The sequence below is a fragment of the Heptranchias perlo genome, chromosome 6, assembly GCF_035084215.1.
Source record: "Heptranchias perlo isolate sHepPer1 chromosome 6, sHepPer1.hap1, whole genome shotgun sequence".
NCBI lineage: Eukaryota > Metazoa > Chordata > Chondrichthyes > Hexanchiformes > Hexanchidae > Heptranchias > Heptranchias perlo.
In genome coordinates this window covers 104,557,048-104,569,641 of record NC_090330.1, presented here as the reverse complement: position 1 = coordinate 104,569,641, position 12,594 = coordinate 104,557,048, and positions in this window count along the sequence as shown.

Genomic DNA, 12,594 nt, shown 5'->3' with positions numbered 1-12,594 from the left:
TCCCTATATTTACAAACTGATGAGTTATGTTAAAACATTGAATAAAGGTTGTACACTACTAAATCCCACATCCTCTAATCTAAGGCAGTGGGAGGCAGCGGGGGGACGAAGTCACTGCCAGGCGCACAGCAACATGAACATGGATGCAGCGCAGGAAGATGTTCAATGCTTTGACATGAGCGGTCAAGGTGAGTGAGGTCAACTGTCAAGTGGCGTCTTCCACCAACTACACCACTAGCCGCATCCACTGCTCCACGCACTACACCCCCATCACCCACATACCAACAAACTCTTTCCATCAGTACTCAACTCTTCCAATCAGATGCTTCCTCTCACCCTTACACATTACCACTGTTGGAAGCTGCCCACCCACAACTCACAGGTCACACACACTGGCAGCTATTCAACCATGACAGGCACATCACCCAGACACATGTCCCACTTTCTTGCAGGAGAAGGAGGCGCATATCAGGAGGCAGCAAGAGGCAGTGGCATTTAGCCCCTCGAGCCTGTTCCACCATTCAATGAGATCATGGTGGACCTGTGACCTAACTCCATATACGCGCCTTAGCCCCATATCCCTTAATACCCTTGGTTCAAAGAAATCTATCAATCTCAAATTTAGAATTCACAATTGAGCTAGCATCAACTGCCACTTGCAGAAGAGCGTTCCAAACTCTTTGCGTGTAGAAGCATTTCCTAACTTCACTCCTGCATGTCCTGGCTCCAAATGTTAGGCTATGTCCTTGCGTCCTAGTATTCAAGTCTAGGAGACCTTCAAAAACAGTTACAAATGTCTCGGCAGCCAGAAGCTGCCCTGTAAATCCTGCATGATCCCTTTAAATAGAGCTCATGGGAGGTCCTCCAGGCACTCTAAAACACATTCAGATGGTCGGGGTTACGACTGTACGTTGAGTTGAGCGTTAAGTCCCAAAATGGTGTCTATAACTTTAAATCAGTGTTTTACACTGATTGTATGCATTGTCTCCTTACTTTACATACTTCCGGTGTTCGGTATTTGCACATGCGCTAATTCCTATATCAAGATGGCGTTCGGCACACGTCACACTGGAATCGTGCGTGCGCAGCCAAGTCGCCATCTTGGATGTTGGACAGGCCGTGTAGCGCCGAAACAACGGGCGCTACACAGCCCAATTTAGCGCCCTTTATGTTTATGAATTTCAGTGATTTTGCTCTTGGAAGGAATTATAGAAATTACAGCACAGAAGCTGCTTAGACAGAGGTATCAGGAAAGAAAGAAAAAACAAACTTGCGTTTATATAGTGCCTCAGGATGTGTCAAAATGCTTCAGAGCCATCGAAGCACTTGTGAAGTATAGTTGCTGTTATAACGTGGGCAAACACAACAGCCAACCATTAGATTTCCTGTTGTCATGGCACCATTGGAACATCTACCATCTGTGACTGGAGCCACAGACAAACATAACTATTTATTTTTTAATTGTGTTTTTCCTTATTTTAAATAATTGTGTGAGGAAATGGGTTCTGAATAAACCTGAAGTTAAACTCCATTCATAAAATGACCTCTGCCTTTATTGTTTCTGCAACCCATTTTCTAATTTGTTTGCCACCAATATTTCGGCCAAGAGCTGATCCAGTGAACGGTGGGATTACCTCCATGACTAGCTCCCTTTACCGCATACATGTATTTATATAACCTATAAATAAATGCTAGCCCCTGCTTTTCTTCAAAAAAAAAATCAAAGATGACATTAAACATTCAAAGATGACTTAACTACCAAATATGCTGACTTATTTGACACTTGATAGATAGCAATTGACTTTGAGGTGATTAACAGAAAGACAACATGCTTGTATACAAATGAACACTAAACCTTTAGAATAAACTGCAATTTCGAACAATGATACTACCATAATACTATACCAATACTAGCTGAACATTAGCACTCAGTAACAAAGTCACTGAAGTCAATCCATTATTGTTTTATTCTAACTCGCAAACAGGGGCTTACATCATGAATAACATCGTTACTTCACAATTAACTTGCTTAGTTTAATACATATGCAATTACATAATATACCCTTGAACATGACAGTAGAGAATGTGCAGTCAAATCCTCACTGGTCTAATGGCAGAGTATGATTAATTAAGATTATCCAATATTGTCCATGGTGTTGGTGTGCTGATTGTCCTGAAAGGTGAAAGTCATGTAGAGGTGTTTGCATCCACTTTCTCTGACTGTACGGTGGTGATGGAATGTGGTTTCTTTGAGAGGACCTTCTAAACCTGCGAGCTCTACCACCTAGAAGGACAAGGGCAGCAGGTGCATGGGAACAACACCACCTCCAAGTCACACACCATCCTGACTTGGACATGTATCACCATTCATTCATCGTCACTGGGTCAAAACTCTGGAACTCCCTACCTAACAGCACTGCGTGAGTACCTTCACCACATGGACTGCAGTGGTTCAAGGAGATGGCTTATCATCACATTCTCAAAGGGTAACTAGGGATGGGCAATAAATGCTGGCCTTGCCAGTGAAACCTACATCCAGAGAATGAATATTAAGTCTGTGTTCTTGGTAGTCTGGGGAGCTCACCACTGGCAGAATTACGATTGAATCTTTGCATCAGCTTTGAATTTCCAAAGACAAATCTGATGCTAAATCTCAGAGAATGAATTCTAACTACAAGTAGACAGGGAGAATTTACTTTTCTATGGAGGCAGGGAGCCACACATTAATATAACGGCGTGAGTGACTAAACTTTGCAGGTTTGTAAAGTGACAGTCTGCTAGGAATCAAACTGCAGGAATGTCGTACTCCTGTTATTGACCCACAACCAAGGAGAAAACAACATTGTCTTGCTGGTGTGTTTTATTTTGATCTAATGACTCTGTATAGCTACCAACTGTGCAGGTTGGCAGACTAAAGAGAACGCCCCAGGGAGAGGGGCTTCTGTTCAAGAGCAGCTACCTTTATTAATCAAATAATTCGATGTCCCAAGCTGGTGGTGGATAATCTAGCAGATAAATCTACACTGGTTCCTCAGAGTCCTTTGGCACAGTGACAGAACTTGTTTCTGGGAGGCAAGTGCTGTGACAAATCAACCTTACAGATGGTCCTAGTGACTAAAGAGATCTGCTCCATCCAGACAGAATTTATATGAAAATATACTAGATTGCTGAGAACGTTAATCTATAAAGAGGCACAGTTGTTAAGAATAAGAAGGAGGTGCACTTTTTCAAAAATTCTTTTCTTCACAATGCATTGTACACATTGGAAAAATAATTGAAAATAATAACCGTACAAAAGGTAAAACAAACATAAACAACCCAACCAAGACTATCTCAGACTTGACAGTTTACGTGGGTAATTTTGACATTGGTGATAATGTAAAATGGGTGATGTTGATTCAGCTGCCTGTTATACATCTCTCCGGATTTTCATTTCCAATGACTTCAATGGAAATGACAATCGGGAGCGATGTATGATGGGCGGCTGAATAGAAATCGCCCGTTTTACAATGTCGCCCAAAGTCACAATTACCCCCTATGTGTTGCCCCTTCACAAATATTCCTATGCCACACTGAAAGGCTGGCCCACCAAAAAGACTGCTAGCATACCTTTATACTACAACTGCAGTATTGGTCGGAAGCAGCTTTGCTAAGTAATAGTGCTGAACTTGTATGTAAATGCAGCCTGAACCCATAATCAGGAAGGTGGATAGAGACTCATTCTACTTTGGTTTGGATTTAAGTCTGAGTCTTAATTCGCAATTTATACTGTACAAATTTAGCATCCATATGAAGCCAAAATGACCTTGCACCGACACTAAACTTGTAGTGCACTCCGAGTGCCAGCCAGAATGATTTAGCTCAGTGGCTCTCAAAGATGGGAATTTCTTTGGTGCTGCTCCGGCTCCACTGTCGTAACTTTGCCGGAAGTGGAGCCTAAACCTCGTTGAAGTGAGTTTTCCACCGGATTTTCCGGTCAAATTACAGCAGCAGAGCGGGACCAGCTCTGAGGAAATTCCCAGTCAAAAGTTTTGCACCTCAAGGCTCACCATCTCACACTTTTTATGGTGGGTCTCACCAAATCCAGACAATAATGAAATGAAGATCGTCAGGGGAAAATGCTCAGGTCGCCCAATTAAATGCCCCTGCCGCCGATCTATTAGAAATTAATAGCAGGACTAATGAGCTGTTATGAATAGCAATGCCACTTTTCCAACCACGCCTATAAAAGGAAAGAAATAAATTGCATTGATATATTTCACGACCTCAGGATGTCCCAAAGTGCTTTATAGCCAATGAAGTACTTTTGAAGTGTAGACACTGTTGTACTGCAGGAAACACGGCAGCCAATTTGCTCAAAGCTGCCACAAATAGCAATGAGATAATGACCAAATAATCTGTTTTAGCGATTTTGGTTGAGGGATAAATATTGGTCATGACAATCTTATCTTATACTACTAAAGCTAACAAGCTTTATCTGATCTAATTGCTAGGCACCCCATGGCCCTCAAAAAATACCTACCTTTACTGAAAAGATTTCTATTTAGCTCCACTATAGGGAAGAATAACACCTGCCAGGACATGTTTAACCCATTTGCAATCCACTGCTCACTCGTGGCTAGTTTGTAAGCAATTAAAAAAAAACTTTGTATAAACTTTGTAGAACGGAATTATTAAAAATAAAAATGCAAAATCAGTAACCAGTGGACACAGATTTAAGATAATTGGCAAAAAATCCAGGGGGGGATGTGAGGAGATTTTTTTTTTACACAGTGAGTTGTTATGATCTGGAATGCACAGCCTGAAAGGGTGGTGGAAGCAGATTCAGTAGTAACTTTCAAAAGGAAATTAGATAAATACTTGAAAAGAAAAAATTTGCAGGGCTATGGGGAAAGAACAGGTGAGTGGGACTAATTGGATAGCTCAAATGAAAGGATGCACAACTGTAACTGAGAGTCGATCGAAATTTCAAATATAACATTCAATAAAATATTGCTGATATAAGATTTATAAGGTATCTGGCATGCTCTTAAAATATATGAAAGTAAAATTGATGTCTGATTATATTCTCTGCTATCTGTAAGTATATAGATATGTTTTTACATTACATTTATTCTAACAAAAATAGAACAGTAATGTAGACGGAATTGGTTTAAACTGTGTTCTCGCAAATCCTGCCTTTCCCCCTCAATGACGCTGATAACATTGGAGAGGATGAGTTTCAGGGCTGAAGACATTGTACTGTATGGATAGGCACAGATAGATTATTAAATAAATAAGCTAGGTGGATAATATTGAGCTTAACGAGTTGTTAAGATTAAAATACATAGACTTCCAAAACACAGGCTTTTAATCACAGCAGGAGGTAGTGTAAGAAAGGAGATTGCTGAAATATAAAAGGCAATAGGTTGCTATAGAGCATACATCAAAGGTTGCGTACAACAAAGCTACGTCTCGGGAAAAGCAATGATAAGAAGTTGCAGTATGGTATGAAAAGACATGGGGCTCCTCATCCCTATCTGGTAATCTGTTCAAAGAACTGGGAGTTGTAAAACATCAGATAGTGTTGTATCCAGCAGGAAGGAGATCATAAAAGCAAACGGTATAAGAAAAGATGCTGTGTTTTACTCCATAGGAAGACCTTCAAGACCAGGTTGCGTGAACAGGCTTGGGGACACCATTTTTATGGTTCCTCACCAAATCCTATGCACGTGGGTGTTAGCTGTCAGGCTGATGTGTGTTGCTCTGTATGATGTTCTAAGATTAATGTTTTGTAACAATAATAAATGAAGTTAATTATCAGACATATTACTGTCTCCAGCTTTTTCACTCTGTTAAAAGGATAAGGAAGGAATTATCCAACAATATCAACACTTAAATTGAAGTACAACTCTCCCCACCACTCTCCCTTATTTCCAGATTTTTCCCTTTCTCTCCTACAGATGCACGCCCATTGCTGGGGCACAGACCTATAGACACCAGCTGCCCAATGCACCTAGTTTCTAAAATGAATAACCAAGGGAGGGGTAAATAAAGAGGAATTATTCTGGAGATGCTGAAGGGCAAGAGAATGGCTAATTATGAGATGTGATGCCGGAGATTCTGGAGGACCAAGAGGGAATGAGAAAGATAGCTTGGTGAGACAAGCACTGGAGGACCTGAAGGAACGATAGTCAAATGAAGTAGAGCTGGAGAATCTGAGGGTGCAAAACTGATAAATCAGTAGGAGGACAGATATTGGTCCAAAAAAAGTGAAACAAAATATAAAAGGAAAGAGTAGATAAAACAAAGTCTTTGCTTTCTCTTTACGTTGCTTCCATGGAAATGAGTCCAAAGGTAATTGATTTTCAACTCATTTTATCACAATCAACTAATGTTCTTAAGTGGCTGATACGTATATATGTTACGATTTATTGCACTCTGAATTGTAATTAATCCGATTTTTTATTGGAGTAGAGTATTGTGTTTTTATTCAAAAAGTTATTAATATAATTAATCCATTTACAACAATATATTCTCAAACTGAGAGAGAATGAATGAATGAATTTGCATGAGTGGCAAATGACCCTTGAAGCTACCAGAGGGACTTGGGTTAATAAGGAGGATGTGGTTGCTTGTGATATATGGTTGCAGCCAGGGTAGCTGGTAAAAGCAATCATGATGATAATATATCAACTCTAGATTTATTGAATGGAAACCTTTTCTGTTATGGTTGACAAGTCCCCACAAGGCAGATGCGTGGATGTGCACGTGGGTGCTAGTAGCCGTAGAATTGCAAAAAAAAAAGTTCTGTTTGCTTCCGTTGCTGCTGCGGGAACTTTAGGAAATGAGGGCAGGATGGTGGAAGATCCTTGAGCAGCACATAAGAAGTAAATCACAATATAGCCATAACCAACGCAGGGCTTGAGAAATAACTCTGAACATTGTTGAGTGGCTTATCTCATAGCAATCATTTCATTTGGGGACTTGTATGCTACTGTTTGGTAGAGAATAATTAGTGGATGAATGAATCTCCTAATCCTCCTTTAATTCCTCATCGCATCAGTTTGTTGAATCTCCAAAGATGGTACAAAGATTAGACTAATCAAAATGCGCATTGCTTCTGTGTCCTGTGGGATATTAGTCATTCCATGGCATGGTCACAATGGTATCACTGCAGTCTGTGCTAAGGAACTGGGTTTTTATACTGTGCACAGATAATGTACTACTTACTGCAGTGTAACCAACTGTGCAAAATAGATTAATGCCTCTGAATTGTTTAATAGAATAACTCTGGTACATAAGGAGAAACGGTTTCCAGTGGCAGAAGGGTCGGTAACCAAAGGACACAGATTTAAGGTGATCGGCATAAGAGCCAGAGGCGACATGAGGAAACATTTTTTTATGCAGCGAGTCGTAATGATCTGGAATGCACTGCCTGAAAGGGTGGTGCAAGCAGGTTCAATAGTATTTTTTAAAAGGGAATGAGATAAATACTTGAAGGGAAAAAATTTACAGGGCTATGGGGAAAGAGCAGGGGAATTGGACTAATTGGATAGCTCTTTCAAAGAGCCGGATCAGGCACGATGGGCCTATTGGCCTCCTCCTGTGCTGTATCTAGTCTGATACTATGATAATATATCAGCGTGTCTTATTTGCATCAGTGAAACATGCGGCAGTGGATCATTGCACATGGAGCATGCAAGGCACATGAATAGAATACAGCAAGATGCAAGAAAAATGTGATTTGCAGCACATTGTGGCACATAATATCAACTACAATAATAAAAATAGAGTGCTACTTAGTCCAATGTCTATGAAATTATACATACAAAATTGACAAACATACAAAATTGACAAGTGGGAAAAGACCAGCTGGTCTGCCCACACACCATGATGGCTGGAGCATCATGACGAGATGCATCATGTTGCTTAAGGTGGTTGTTGTAATATATGTTTCAGTTGTATTATAGCTCTATACTTTTTTATTATTGGAAGGCTTTCCCTGTATTTAGTATCAGCTTAGAGTATGCTGCCCTATTTTTTTTTAATTTGTGCTGCGGATTTGGAAAATAGTGGCAAGGCCCAATTTATTGACCATCCCTAATTGCCCTGAGAAGTTGATGATGTGCCTTATGCTTGAACTGCTGCAGTCTTTGGGCTGACAATGCTCCCAAAATGGTGTAAGGCGGAGGTGGGGGGGGGGGTGTTCCAGGATATTGAGCAGTGACGATAAAGGAACAGCAGTATATGTCGTAGTCAGGATGCGGGGTAGGGGGCGGGGGGAACTTGAACTTGATATGGCTGGTCCAGTTAAGCTTCTGGTCAGTGGTGACCCTAGGAATTTGATGGTGGGGGACTTGCTCCATTGACAGTTAGGAATAAGTGGTCAGGTCTTTCCTTGTTGGTAATGGTCATTACCTGTTACTTATGCGGCATAAATTGTTAGGAACACTAGCAGGAAAGGTTGTATTTAAGAATCCATTTTTTCAGGATGCCATTTTGTTGTTAAAAGACATTTTTTGCAGAACCTGTTGAAGCAGGCAGCATCTGTAGAGTGTCAACAATAAGCTTGGACTCCCAAGGCCTCTTGCGAGGTTGGTACCATTGTCATCATATAAGGCATTTTTCTGTTTGTGTAGTTTTCTTCTGGTAGATAAATCTTTTCCGTACGTGTAAGGAGACAAGACAGCTTAAGTTATGCGATGGAACTTTCACCCACTGATGCGATGTGGAAGTTGATGTAACCGAGGGTAAAGGTCATAGAAGAGTTACGAGGTAATGACCTTTAGCTGAGAGTATAATTGCCCACCATTGTCACAGGACGTGAGGAAGCTCAAGGGTCGGTCACATAGCTACTGAGCACAGTAACAGTAACGTAAGGTCTCCCGCAGCCTTCACATCGCCGTGTGTTGTCTGTGAATATAATTTCCTCTAACAAAGCTATGAGCACAAGACTCTCCATCTAGACCTCTCATTCCTGGCACAGAGGCAGCAGCTCCAAGTTTGCCTCTAGCAGCATATCTAACAGAAATGTTACCTGCCACTTGTCAGGTGGACCTGGACTTGCTATTGTTGACAATGTTTGTGAATATCATAATGAAGTTATTCACACTAGAATGAAGGTACCAAGTTACATAGCAAAGTTAGATTCACCGAAAGAAGGATAAAATTCAGAGAATGTCATAATAATAATTGGGTGAATGAGCAGCAGTTTGTATTTGATATTGAGAAATGTAAAGTAATGCACATTAGTGCTTAAAATAGCAAATAGGATTATAAAATGCAAGTTAAAGGGATAATTTTCTGGGCTTGCACTGGTCCAGGGAACCTCACCCCCTATCAGCATGTACCTGGAAAATTACCGCCCAAATTCATAAGTAAAGTAGATTGGGAGAAAATGCTGTATGATAATTGGTGAAATATTGAAAGCATCACATAATACGGCACTGGTTACAAAGGCAACTATATTTTTATGTGTATAAATATTCAGTACTATATAAGTTGAAGGCAGAAAGGCCGCATGTGGAGAATTGTGCCCAGTACTTATGACAATATATAAAGTCAGTGAAAGGATTCAGAGAAGAGAGACAATTTTTATTCCAGTTCTTTTTTATTATTATTGAACTATGAAGAACGGCTATGGAAGCTAACTCGGTTCCTCTTGAGAAAAAAAAGATCAAGTAGAGCATAACGAATGACGGTAATCAATAAGACGGATGTAGACAGGCATATTGTACAGAACCATGGGAAATCAATAGGAGCTAACTAAACCTTAGGCTTTAACCTAAGGAGTGTTAGATATGTTCGTAAGGAGAACTGGATGAGTGTTGGAACAGTGTCATTTCACCTCTGGGTCTTAGGCTTGAATCTAGCCTGTACTAATGGGATGAACATTTTAATTCACTAGCTGTACAAGTCTTATGTTTGGGCAATCTCAACCCAGTTCCTACATTGTATTCAGCTTGTAGTATACCAGATGTGGAAAGCTTAATATTGGCACTGAACACAAAAAGAAGGAAAGAGTTTTATTCCTGAGCAGTGACATCCTGCATCATGATGAGCTATAAAACCGCTTCTTTTCTCTCATGGGTAAGAGATCACATTAAGGAGTCAACCCTCTTGCAGAGAGCCCCTCAGATGACATTAATTATGGAAGCATTGAATTTAAAGTGAGACCAACATTCATTTCCCTTTGAAATACATTTATGGTTCATGATTTGGGACAAGGGTCATGCTTAATTGTTTGCAATGCAAATAGTCCATTTTACCAGTATGTTGATTCTTGTTATACACAAAGGCTAGGATAACCCTCCACTCTACTGCCAAGTTATTCCGTTAGTATTTACATTAATGTAGAAGTCGTATAGAAAGGCATTTTTATGTTTACTTTAAAACAATGTTGTTGTAAATAATTTGGTATTCTTGGATGTCAGTCAGCAAATCTAGTTTACCAAATAAATGACAAAATCCAGATGGAGCGTTTAAAGCAACAGCTACATGTTCTAGACCATTTCTTGTAACTACTGGCTTTATTTGCTAAGCAATTATAAAATTCAACTGACTACAAAATGCCATTAACAACATTTGCAGCTTTAAGTTTAGGGTATTCATATGACACTCCTCTGTTTGTTATGTTACTGAGGCATTAACCTATTTAAAATAAATGGATTAATGTCACTGTTAAGATACAGCCAGTGAAATATCGTTCGGAAATATTGAGCAATTGTCTGTTAACAACTTCACTAGGACTTTCTAGATTAATGCTCCTCATTTGTTATTAGTAAAAAATGCCTGAGTTAATTAGCAGCACTCAAACATGCTTATTTGCCATTGACATACAGATTGAACACCATCTGTAAAAGATGGGAAAATGTGTATATTATGTCTGTAGGTTTTTTTGTGGCAGAAACAAGGGCCAAGAAATAGATTGTCAGATAGTTGATTTAACTAGCAATTTGTTAGCTAATTGGGATGAACATCAAATCTGCAGTGTTGACACAAATTGGCTTGAATTGAAGTAGTTTGGGTTCGTTCACAAGCTGGATGGCTTGCAACTGAATGCTGGTGCATGTATGGAGAGTATAATGCCCCAATTTGCCTGTGCAACATCTTATACGTAGCACCTCTCCGATCTTAAGATATAATGGATATCTGTTGATACTTTAGAAATGTCTTCAGAAAGTAAGTTGTCGGCCTGGTGGTTTGGCAAATTGGTTCACCAAGACTGTGCTACAGAGTGACAGTACACAGGTTTGTACCCACAACTGCTCACCTTGTGAATTCTCTAGCTGTTTCTACTGAGAAACGTAGGTGAAGGGCTGGATAACTTCAAGATTGAAAAGAATAGGAGATGAAATCATTTAAAAAGCAGTGGTCAGGTAACGGAAAGCTTGGGTTTTAAAAGCTCCTAAATTGTAGGAGGAAGGAAAGAAGACAGTGGGAGATCATGAGTTCCACAGTTTGTGGTCCTAGGAAAGAGTGGGTTTGAATAGGATATCATCTTGATTTAAGCAGTCGGGATGGCGAAATGTAAAAGGGCGTGTAGTACTGTACATTTGGAACTTAAGAGGAACAAGGCAGACAAGTTCAAAGGAAAACTAACCATAGAAGTATTGATTCAATATAGAAAGAAATGCAAAATTGCAATGGATAGAGGATAGAGATAAGAGATTGGATAGCCTATCAGATGACAAGCTCTTTCTTCCTCGTCCCACTTCCCACCTCTTTCTCTTTGTTCTTCCACACTTATCCAAAACCTCAGCACAAGCTCATGGAACAGCACTTTATCTTTCTGTTAGGCACTTTGCAGCTCTCTGGCCTTAATATTGACTTTAGTAACTTCAGACCTTAACTATAGCTCCAATTGTTTCTTTGTCAGGAAATGCTGACAATGTAACATGGGCGGACTGTCTGTCACAGCAAGATTTTATTTCATGCATTTAACTGTCTCTTGTTTTGTACTTAAGCACTTTACAGATCATTCTATTTCTTCTCTCGTGTGTGTGTTTTTTCCTTCCCTCTTCCCTTTCTTCTGTTCCTTTTTTAGATGTTGTTCATTTGTTATTTCTTCCAGTTCTGATGAAGGGTTTACACTGAAATGTGAACTTATCTGTTCTCTCTCAGCAGATGCTGACTAACTTGCTGAAGGTTTTCAGCATTTTCTGTTTTTGTTTCAGATTTCCAACATCTGTAGTTTTTCTTCTTGTTGTTTTAAGCTTTTCTCCTATTCTGCTCAGAAGAGTGACAAAGGAGGTTTCTGCCAATATTTGGAAATCACTAATTAGAAGCCAGGTGCTTCTGAATAGGGAGGGAAAATTGTGAGACTCCTAGTTACCAGTTGTGGAGCAGTATTGGCGGTGGTTTGTGAGCAGCATCTGCCTACCTTTTCGGCCGGGGATAGGGTGCATAGCTCAGGGACTCAGGGCGCAGAGGAAGTGGAAAAGGGAAGTTTACAAAATGACGTGAAAATGAGATAGGTAGTATTATTTTAATCTATTCATTAGTTGCTCAATAATTTGTGGCTTTCTTCATTGGCAGTCCGATCATGGAGTGGTGGGGAATATTTTTTTAGCCTTCAGTGGTATGGTGCTGAGTTTTCCCTCAGAGTGCCCA